A 12095-nucleotide genomic window follows, 5' to 3' on the forward strand; every position below is an offset into this window, starting at 1 on the left:
GTCTTTGTTTTAATAGTTTATTTATTTTTCAGTGCTACCTCTTAACATATATTTTTTTTCTTTTGCCCCAAAATTACCTCTTGGAGAGGTATGCTGTTAACTTTCTGCTATGTGTATGTTCACATGCCTGGTTATGCTGCATTTATCTATTGTGGAAAGTTAATTTTTAGCGATCAGAGAACATGTTTATCTAACCTGCCATGAAGAGGCAGTTAAGCTTGTGCTTTATTCCTTGTCTGGAATGTTGCTTATCTTCTCCTCATTCTTCTAAATCTCAACCATCCTCAGGGACTGAGCTCACATCTCCTCTTTCAGGAACTCTTCCATGACCATCCCACCTGGAAATGGTCTTTTTCTTCTTCCTTCATTCAGCAAATATGTATTGAGGGCTCACTCTTTGTAAGACATTGATTAGGCAATAGAAGCTACAGAAAAGTTGTATCAAATCATTGTGCACCTGTAGATATATGTGTCTATATCTTATTTCCTCAGTTAAATTGTGAGTTGCTTGGGCTACATCCTCCATCTTATTGTTTATTACATTCCTTATAAAATTTAGTAGGGTGGCTCCTATTTAGTAAGGGTTAAGGAAGTTTAATTTATATGATGACTACATTTGTAGACTTTCTTTAAAAATACTGAAGTTTGCAAGACACAAATAGTTCCAGTATTTATATCATTTAATCATTCCACCCAAAATATCCCAATACAGGTATGGAACTAAATTTTGAAGCTATTCAAAAGTCTATCACTTTGTCACATCTACATAATGACTCCTACCTGGCTCCCCCCATGCCCCTTATTTTCCCAGGCTCTGTAAGACTGGTGTGTGTGTGTGTGTGTGTGTGTAACCATATAAATATAACACCATATAAAGGGTTAAATAATCCTAGCCTGTGTCACATTCCCATATAGTGTGCCTGAGAGTATAGGGCCCAGTAGAAAGAGCATTGTCCTGGAAACTAGGACATAAAGCTTATAATCCCTCACTAATGTCCACCTCCTCCTTTGCAAAATATAGGATATGGGAGGTATTGGGCTGAGTGATTGCTACAATCTCTTAGAGCTCTAAAATTATATGAGCTTCTGCAGACTGATTCTTTGAATAAAAATCAGGAAGTGGAACATCAGAATTTGGTGTACAAATATAGTCTACATCACTTGCAAATTTGAGCCTGCTGTCTCCTCATTTTCTAATGTTTATGATGAACCATCTTTGTGAATCCTATTTTCCAAGTCAAGAAGGCCCTTCTCACCCTGTCTGTCTGTCTGTAAGTCTACCCATACTTCAGTGTCAGATTCTACCACTCCCAGAGGAAAGGAACTAACCTGTCTTCTCCAACCATCTGGTCCCCCTGAGCCTCATCTCCCTCTGAACTACCACACCCCCTACCCAGCCCTCTCTTCTCCCCAAGTATTTCTATGTGTAATTCTTGTCTATTCTATGGGACATGGACCTTATGTTATATTTCTTTTTATGACTTTGTGTCGAATAAATAAACTGATTAAAACTTGATTTTTAAATTCAAATATTTACATTAGTAAACTGCAAAAACCTTTCAGAGGCATAGGTAAAATGAAGGGCATTTTTAGATAAATTAGATGTGTAGTAAACTGATTTAATGGAATATTTGCTTCATATAAGTTTAAAAAGCTGATTTTACCAGTAATACTTATATTAAATAGGCTACTTTGGAGTGTAAACTGCTACAACCAATTTGTAAAGCAATGTAACAGTATGTATCAAGAATCTTAAAATTTTTTGTACCTTTTAATATGCTTATTTCTGGGAATGTATTCTAAGGAAATAATCCTAAATCAGAAAAAGAAAAAAAAAAGGCTTTATATGCAAACATGTGCATACTAGGATGATCTGCAATATTACTATCCCAAAATAAATGAATGGGCAAATACATCATATATGCATGAGACAATATTATGTAACCATTAAAAATGTAGTTGGTAAAATATGTACCAACACAGGGAAATGCTCTAATATAATGTTGAGTGAAAAACATCAGGATAAAACAGTTTACAAATAGCAAGGTCAAAACAAATATGCAAAGGGGCACCTGGGGGGCTCAGTCTGCTAAGCAACTGACTCTTGATTTTGGCTCAGGTCATGATCTCAGGTTCCTGAGATGGAGCTCTGTGTTGGGCTCCTCACTGGGCATGGAGACTCTTAGGGAGTCTCTCTCTCCCACTCCTTCTGCCCCTCCCTCCCCTGGCTCGCGCTCTCTCCACACAACAAAACAAAACAAAACAAAACAAAAAAAACATGCAAAAATATGAGTAGAAAAAAGAAATGGAAGAGAGTACACTAAAATGCGAAGAGGAGTTATCTTTTTTTTTTTTTTTAAAGATTTTATTTATTTATTTGACAGAGAGAGACACAGCAAGAGGGGAACACAAGCAGGGGGAGGGGGACAGGGAGAAGCAGGCTTCCCGCGGAGCAGGGAGCCCGATGAGGGGCTCGATAAGGGGCTCGATCCCAGGACCCTGAGATCATGACCTGACCCGAAGGCAGACGCTTAACGACTGAGCCACCCAGGCGCCCCAGGAGTTATCTTTTTATGGCAAAATTGCAATTTGAATTTTTTCTTTCTCTTTCTACTTTTTTTTTGGTTTGTTTTCTACATTGTCAAAATTGAGCATATATTCATTTTGGAATGGAAAACAATATAATTTCAAATACGGGGGCATCAAGGATTTAAGTTTCAAGCAGACATTTTTTTAGAACTCAAATATCTTAGTGATTTAGCCTCTGAAGAAGGTTGTCTAAACAGAAGTTCGATTTTTTCTATCGCCCTCTCAGTGTTGGCAAGTCTGAAAAGAGATCCAACCACTCAGTCACTATTTTGAGTCCCTTCCTCAAACTTTCTGTTCATGCTGTCCCATGGAGTCTTTGGACTGTTCAGACTTCCACTGAGCTGAGAATAAGCTTTGAAGAAATAGACTCACACCTCCTTTCCTCCACTTTATAGTCAGGATCCCAGCTCGGTCAGGGAGTTTTCAGTCCTTCCTTCTCCCCTGAAGAGGCAATGGTTCTTTACATTTGACTGATCAGGGTGACAGAGATTCTTGGTGGTCTTTTCACATCAAGGACCACACACATGGACATACACACTGAGGCAGCTCTTGGGCAAATGTATGATAACAATAAAGCAGGTGCATTTTGCTTAATGCTGGACTAAATTTGCCTGGTACTAAGTTTAAAATCTGCTTAAATGTCCTGTTTAGGAATATCTGCCTTAGAATAATTAGTGTATTTTAATCAGAGGAATCACAAAGGAATGATTCTAACAGGATCAGGTACTATCACTGGAAAGGGAAAGAGAGTATCCTGAGAAACAGAACTGAAACCAAAGTGATAGAAAATGAAACGAAACTGAAACCTAGTCAGCAAATTTATTTAAAAAAAAAGTCCTGATCTTAAGAGAGTCGTAGCAGGTAATTAGATATGAGCCAGTATTGCCAAAAGTAAGAGAACTAAATGTCTTAAATTGTCCTAGGTTACATTTGTACTCAAAATGAAACAGGTCACCGGCTGTGTGACCTTGCCAAAGTTACTTAACGTCTCTGAGTGCCCGTTTACTCATCTGTGAAAATGGGTGTAACAGCACACATCAGCCGAGATTAAATATAGAATCTCAGGGCTGGAGGGGGCCTTAGGGATCATCAGGCATGAACCCCCTCCCCCCCCAACCAGGACAGAGCCTCTTTCTGTCCCCTGACATTCAGGGCCACAACTTCCCTGTCAGGACAGTGAGCTCTCATGGCAGCCAGAATTTCTGCAGGTCCCACTGAGGGCTCAGGCAAACCGAGTCCCACACAACGTGAGAGACAGGGTGAGAGGAGAAAGGGTGAGAGAACATGAAACTGATCTGGCTTCAGAAGACAGTTCTGTGGGGACAGCTGAGGGGTTGAGGTGGCTCGGACAGCATACAAGCAATCACCATGGCCAGAGAGAGAGAGAGAGAGAGTCTACGGTGCTATCAAGTGATGACCGAGCCCGGCACAGGAGACAGGGATGGGGCCCACCAGGGTAGGTGTGCCATGTAGACAGGACACAGGACTTAGAAGAGAAGAGCCCTGGGCTTGTCTAAATGCTCTATTGCCGCCATCTTGAAATTCTTGATAACCTTTTAACAATTTCACTTTGCTTTGGACTCCACCAATTATGTAGCCAGTCCTGGTACGACATCCAAGACTTGCTTAGCAGAGGGCTGGTGGAAGGTGAGGAGGGGGACACAGGGAGATCAGGAACGGCCCTGGCATGTGTGACTTTTTGCTATGCCCCAGTGAATGGCAGGACAAGGCTGCTCCCTGCCCCCTGAGGACTGCCTTATCACCTACAGGACTAATCTGAGGGTTTGTGGGCACTGGGATTCATTCCCACAGAGGCCGCTCCACAGGGCTATCTGGGAGAGGGGCAGGGGCCTGGTTGTTGTCATTTTTTCCCCTGTATTTTGTTGAGGTAAAATTCACATAACATAAAAGTAACCATTTTTTTTAGTTTAAAGTATAGAGTTCAATGGCATTTGGTACACTCACAATGTTGGACAATCTTACTTCTATCTAGTCCCAAAACATTTTCATCACCTCAAAAGGAAACCCTCTACCCATTAAGCAGTCACTCCCATTCCCCACTTCCCTCAACTCCTGGCAACCACTAATGTGTTTCTTAACCAACTGAGCCACCCAGGCGCCCACACTAATGTGTTTCTTGTGTCTATGGATTTACCTATTCCAGAGTATCATATAAATGGAAACATATACTATGTGGCCTTTTGTGTCTGGCTTCTTTCACTTAGCATCATGTTTTTGAGGTTCAGCCACATTGTAGAATGTAGCATGTAGCCCTGGAATATTATGGACCAACTATAATCCCTTGTATCACTATACCACACTTTGTTCATCCATAAAGCCCCTGACGAACATGTGGGTTCTTTCCACCTTTGGGATATTGTGACTAGTGCTGCAATGAACATTTGTGTCCAGATACAGATGTTTGAGTACCTGTTTTCAGTTCTGCAGTATATACCTAGAATGCGGGATCACACGGTAATTCTGTTGAACTTTCTGAGGCACCACCAAACTATTACCACAGTGGTTGCACCATTTTATTTTATTTTATTATTTTTTTAAAGATTTTATTTATTTATTTGAGAGAGAGAGTGAGATAGAGAAAGAGCACAAGAGGGGGGAGCAGGAGAGGGAGAAGCAGACTCCCTGCTGAGCAGGGAGCCCGATGCGGGACTCGATCCCGGGACTCCAGGATCATGACCTGAGCCGAAGGCAGTCGCCCAAGCAACTGAGCCACCCAGGAGCCCCGGTTGCACCATTTTACTTTCCCACCAGCAATGTAGGAGAGTTCTAATTTCTCCATGTCCTTGCCAACACTGGTTATTTTCTGTTAACTTTCTTTCTAATTGTAGCCATCTTCATGGATGGGAAGTGGTATTTTGCTGTGGTTTTGATTTGCATTTTCCTAGTGACTAATGATGTTGAACATCTTTTCATGTGCTTGTTGGTCATTTATCTATTTTATGGGACAAATGTCTCTGCCAGTCCTTTGCCCGTTTTTGAATTTGGTTGTTTGTCTTTTTGTCATTGAATTCTAAGAGTTCCTTATATGTTCAATACAAGTCCCTTACTGAATATATGATTTGCAAATATTTTCTCCCACTCTGTAGGTTGCCTTTTCACTTTCATAATAGTCCACTGATGCACAAAATCTTTCAATTTTTATGAAACCCAATTTGTTTTTTCTTTTGTTGCTTGTTCTTTTTTGTCATTTTAAGAAATCCATTGCCAAACCTAAGGCCAGGAAGATTTACTCCTATGTTTTCCTCTAAGAGTTCTACAGTTTTAGTTTCTAAATTTAGGTCTTTGATCCATTTGATGTGATGTTTGTATACACTGCAAAACAGAGGTCCAACTTCATTCTTTTGCTTATGGAGATCCAGTTGTCCCAGCGCCATTTACTGAAGCCCCATTTTATTGGCTTGGACCCCTAGTCAGTTAGCCATAGACGTATGCATTTATGTCTGGACCCTTGATTCTATTCCACTCATCTACATGTCTTAGCTTTCATTGGTGTGGATAAGAATGTGTCAGAATGCGCTGCGGTCTGCCTTGCACAGAGTCATGGTAACATGTCAATAATCCTGGCCAAAGGTGAGACACACAGGGCTTGGTAATTTGAGAAAGAGTAGAGCTTTCAACATGAAGCATAAGTATTGCAAACACATATGCTAAGACAACAATCTAGGGACTTGTTCAAGAACTTGGAATAAAAATATCTAAATAAAGACAAGCTGAGCACCCTTACTTGGCAGACCTGTCCTAGAAGCAAACGTTCTTATCTTGGTGGATGAACTCGTTCTACAAATACAAGTAAACATCTTAAGGAAGGGCAGATCCATCAAGGACATTGCAAACAATTCAGAACATGGTGCTCCGTAGGCTAAAACCAGGAAGAAATTATGATGCATGGACTCGAAGCTATTTTAAATCATCCCCCTGTATTCCATTCGGTAACATAACAATTTTTTTTCTCTCTCTCTTTAGACAAAATGATCAAACTTTCTAAGAGTAAATTTAGTTCAGGGGCGCCTGGGTGGCTCAGTCCTTAAGTGTCTGCCTTCGGCTCAGGTCATGATTCCAGGTCCTGGGATCGAGCTCCGCATCGGGCTCCTTGCTCGGCGGGAAGCCTGCTTCTCCCTCACCCACTCCCCCTGCTTGTGTTCCCTCTCTCGCTGTGTCTCTCTCTGTCAAATAAATAAATAAAATCTTAAAAAAAAAAAAGAGTAAATTTAGTTCAAATAAATTCAATCAGGTAATCCAAATAACTTATTATTGACTATTTAAATGTTAACTAAGTTAATAAGTATTAATTATATTTTAATGTTATTATCAGTATGTTGATACACTTATATAATTATGATACATTATGTTTCTATTTCCTTGTTAATTATTAGTAATCCCTCATTCATGAAAATGCTTAAAAATAACTTTTTTTTAAAGGTTATTATTTATTTATTTAACAGAGAGAGACAGAGAGAGAGAGGGAACACAAGCAGGGGGAGTGGGAGAGGGAGAAGCAGGCTTCCCACTGAGCAGGGAGCCTGATGTGGGGCTCGATCCCAGGATCCTGACGTCATGACCTGAGCCAAAGGCAGATGCTTAACGACTGAGCCACCCAGGCGCCCCTTAAAAATAACTCTTTAACTCAATATTCTACCGAGCGTTTACCTTGTGTACCATGGTGGCTAAGGGCATTTGTTTATTCATTCAGCAACACTGTCTGAGCACACACACACACAGTCTGGGCACTAGGGTGGGACAGGAGCAGGCCCTACGTTCCTTTCGCTGCTGGGTCCTCTGCTGGTCCTATAAAGGGCAATGAAACAGAGCTCACAAAACGCTTCCAGGCCTCCACCTTCCCTGGCTCCACCAGCTGTGTCCTGCCCCAGGGCTCTGAGCTTACCAGCTAGTCAAGCCCACAGGCGTGGGGCTCCCCGGTCTCTCAACTCTAGGAGCTTCTCCTGTGGAATTTTGCTGGGATGCTAAGGGAAATCTCAAAAGAATAAGAACAAAGAAGCAAATAACCAAGCAGAGAAAGGGACAAGTTTACGGAACATGGATCATTTATCCCAAGGGAACATTTATCCCAAGTTCTTGGGAACAGGGATCATTTATCCCAAGTTCTTGATTTCAGTCTCACTAAAAGGATCTTTCCCCAAACCCCAGTTTTCTGCACACCACCCCCAAAACTCCTACCATGCTCCTTCCCTTGGCTGCCATGGTCTTACAGGCACCCCAAGGAAGGGACAGGACCTTTCCTGGGGCCTCACAGGCTCTTCTAGTTAGGTTACAGAATCTTCGGGCTATCTTTAGGGGTCATTAACTTAGGAATGAACCTCTCTCCAGTCCTAGGACCACCCCTAACCTTGGCAGGGCTGGGAGGCAGAGGTGCAACGGGAGGTCACATGCCATAGGTCTGCATATTTAAAAGTCATAAATCAAGCTAACAAACTGTCAAATGACATGTCCTCCTTCCTTGACAGATATGTAACTTCATCATGACATGGATGGCAAGTTCCTATTTAGAATTCCCCACCCTGACCATGGCCTACCCCTATTTCTCTTGTTTTGCTCCATAAATGCTCTTTCATATATGTATGTAGACACTTCCAGTCAACATGTCCATGTTATGTGCTATTTCTTTTTTTAAAAAAAGATTTTATTTATTTATTTGAGAGAGATAGAGAGTGGGAGCGAGAGAGAGAGCGCAGGAGCAGGGGGGAGGGGCAGAAGGAGAGGGAGAAGCAGACTCCCGCTGAACAGGGAGCCTAACGCGGGGCTCGATCCCAGGACCCTGAGATCATGACCTGAGCCGAAGGCAGACGCTTAACCGACAGAGCCACCCAGGCGCCCCTTATGTACTATTTCTTATTACCTTTTGATGTAATTGTAACTGTAACCATTTCATGGTAATCATCTACGATTATCTCAATAAAAATTAAATTAGAAAAAAAAAAGGAGGAGGAAGGACTGGAGAGAGAGCGTCTGTGTGTGTGGGTATGTGTGCAGGACGGCCCACAGACCCAGGTGAGAGGAGCCCCTGTGCCGGGCCTGTCTGCTTCACAGGAGCCCCTCCTCACAGGACAAGGAGCCCACAGGCTAAGGGGTCTTGTCTACTCCTTGCTCAGCGCTCCCCCTTTCCAAACCATGCTCCAGGTAGCCAGGGCCTTGGAATTCCCTGCCAAAACAGCCTACAGCCCATTTCTGGGGCCTGCACAGCCTTTCCCTCTTGCTGTCACTCTGAGTGGGTCTTGACCCACTGCCGGTGTGGCCACGTCTAGGGCCACGGGTGGTCCAAGGGGCGGCTGTTTGTGAAGACTACAAACAGATTTTGATTTGGCAAATGAAGACCAAGAAAGCTGGTAACCCCACATGGTGGTGCCCCAGTGTGGAACAAGGGCGGGCACATAGTTTCTCTGTCCTTGAGCCATAGAATTCTGGAAAGGAGAGCAAGAAGGCAGAGCCAGCTCTGGTCCACTCCCTGAGCTCCTGTAAGTGGGACACGGTTCATAAGACATGCAAGAAACAAGATCCACTGTTCTGCTCCATTCACCCACTAGCCTTCAAGTAAAGTGTCAGGCAGCAATCCAAAGATGGAAGCATATAAACCTGTAATAGAACAAGGCATGCTTCGTTATTTCACTCTTCAAATCACAGGCTGATTGTACTTCTCTGGGAAGAAGGGCTGTTGATTTTGGCATCCAACACCTCACAGTGCAAAGTACAGTGACATTTCCTAGGTCCTTCTGGCTCCACCAGGACATCTGACAGGGAGGGGCTGCCTCTTGTGTCAAGTCCTGTCCGACGCGAGGGCTTCCTGAGGAGAGCAAAGAGCTCGTTCTCGGAGGGTAAAGTGAATGAGGCTGTTACCGCACAGCAGGAAGTTGGGCACCAGGGAGAGCTAATCGCAGGGGAAGAAGGTTCTGGATTAATATTCGTAATTATTAGTAACAGAATCATCCGTCAATCATGAAGTGCTGGATGTTTTAGAGTTTGGAGCATCGCTTTCTCTGTTCCCAGCCTAATTTATATTTCACAGCGGACTTTTGGATTTACCGTCTTGCGTATTTATGCCCTGCTTGATTCCCCTCCCAAAAGGATTTGAAGCTGCTTATCTTCTTTAAGTTTAAAGTGACTGGGTCCTAAAACTCTTCAAAATGCTTTTGGTTTTGTATTCGCCGACAAAACGTCTCTTGGGAAATTGTCAGAAGCAGGGAGAGCCAGAGCTGAGCTACAGGACACATGTGTCCCAGCGTATTGGAGACATGCTTCTGCTGTGGCCATACTGGGCGAAAGGGCGTGACACTTCAAAAAATGATTTCTATGGCACTGTCCTGGAGAACAGGGCCTGACATGCCGTTGACCAGAGCAGAATCTCCCAGTCGGTGTGTGGCAGCCCTGTGAAAGGGACAGGGACGTCTGGTGCCCCTCTGTCACAAATACTAGTTACCACACGTGCCATGTTGGAAATCAGTAGGTCGAACCGCATCATTTACTTCTCCATCTGGATGGCTCCAAGAGCTCCTCCAGGGCTGGGAAGAGAGCTCATTTGTATTTAGGTCCTAAGAACAAAGCATCACGCCTGGCATTTGGTAGGCACTAAATAAATGTTGAGCAGAATCTGCAAGCGTGCTTTTTATAGATTCCTCCAAGTCATCTATTAGAATGTTGAGCCGTAAAAGATCAAGGACAGAATTATTGATCCTGCAGGTTCCAGGTTGACAATAATTTATTAATCCATATTGGGGGGATATTAAGTCTAAAAAGGAGGAGACTTCGCAGGACATGATGGTTTTATTCAAACACTAGAAAGTTTGTCCCAGGAGCAAGCTGGGAACCAATGAGTAAAAAATAGAGGAAAGGTGAAAGTCCCTCAAGAACAGTATCATGGGCTAGGGCTTTGGGAGCTGGGCATTCTCGCTGCTGCAGGCACAATTTTTCTGGGAGAGAATTTGGTAATATGCATGAAAGTCTTAAATATGTGTAGAAACTTTCACTCTAGAATCTAGAGTCTCGTTTCTAGATTTTGTTCACTGAGATTTATCAGCGTCCCGAAGATATGTGTACATGGATGTTCAACACGATATTGGTTATAATAATGAAACATTTCGAACAACATGAACTTTCTACATAAATCATGATATCTCTAGATATTCATATATATCTATTTTCACTGAATGGAAAATTATACGGCTGTTAAAATGGTGCTGTAGAGTCACACTTATTTGAATGAAAATATGTTTGTGCCAGGGGCGCCTGGGTGGCTCAGTCCGTTGAGCGGCTGCTTTCAGCTCAGGTCATGATCCTGGGGTCTTGGGATCGAGCCCCACATCCAGCTCCCTGCTCGGCGGAGAGCCTGTTTCTCCCTCTCCATCTGCCTGTCACTCTGCCTACTTGTGCTCTCTCTCTGTCAAATAAATAGGTAAAATCTTTAAAAAAAAAAAAAGAAAGAAAATGTTTGTGCCATATGGTTAAATAGAAAAAGCAGGATACAAATGGCACAACTTTAATTTAATAGAAATTTATTTTGTAAGCATGTAGAGAGATAGAGATAGAGACAGACACAGAGAAATTCGTGAAGACTATATCCCAAATTGCTGATGGTAGTTATCTCTCTGGGTTGCAGGAATACAACTAATTTAACATTTTTGTTTTTATCTGTTATTCCTAAACTTTGAACTACGGATATGTGATACCGTAATACTAATACTAGTTCTAATACTAATACTAAAGAAAGTTGGGACTGATGAAAACATACCCTTGCTGTCTGTTAAGTCAGCGAGCTTTCTGCTACCCGAAGTGCTCAGCTAGAGATGAAGTGGTTTCATGGCTGGATGTTGTAGGAGGAAAGCTGGAACAGAAGCAGCTAAACCACTTCCAAATGTAGATACTCTGATTCCATGAAGGAAGATGGTGACATTGGAAACTGTGTATAAGTTCTTCACCTGCTTTGTCAGGCAAACATGGTTTTTCAGAAATAATATTTGAAATTTTTTTGCAAGGCTTGTTTTTGATGATGGGACTACAGTTCAAAATCAGAAGTTATATTCTTTGTTTTTTAAACAGAGCAAACCCTTTATTTACAAGATTTACATACTTTCCTTAGCCGAGGAAAGAGAGATCAGGAACTCAATGATTTTTTTTTTTTTTTAAGAGAGGGAGAGAGCAGAGGGAGGGGCAGAGGGAGAGGGAGAGAGAGAATCCCCAAGAAGCTTCCACACCCAGTGGAGCCCAACGTGGAGCTCAATCTCACAACCCTGAGATCATGACCTGGGTTGAAATCAAGCGTTGGACACTTAACTGACTGAGCCACCCAAGTGCCCCAGAAGTTATATTCTTAATATTTGCCTCTTTCTATGACTTCTCAATGAACAACAAAGTAGGAACTGGAATATTCTCATTTTGTTCACTGGTTTGGCACATAATACCTTTGTGTCTGGCCCTGAAAACAGAAATAATATTTGCCTCTCATCCCACTGGGCACAACGTAAGCTCCATGAGGCCAG

General features: G+C 42.5%; 1 long non-coding RNA gene across 1 annotated transcript; it reads right to left on the reverse strand.

The window, feature by feature from the left end:
• Positions 1 to 3708: 3708 nt before the first annotated feature.
• On the reverse strand, positions 3709 to 6678 carry LOC145716731 (uncharacterized). The gene is made up of 2 exons (XR_014139558.1): positions 4702 to 6678; positions 3709 to 4659 (listed from the first exon to the last, which is right to left on the reverse strand). It is a non-coding gene; the product is annotated as an uncharacterized LOC145716731 (long non-coding RNA).
• Between the last annotated feature and the right edge of the window lie 5417 nt (positions 6679 to 12095).

This window comes from Leptonychotes weddellii, chromosome 13 (assembly GCF_054177405.1).
Source record: "Leptonychotes weddellii isolate Sample4059 chromosome 13, ASM5417740v2, whole genome shotgun sequence".
Classification (NCBI taxonomy): domain Eukaryota; kingdom Metazoa; phylum Chordata; class Mammalia; order Carnivora; family Phocidae; genus Leptonychotes; species Leptonychotes weddellii.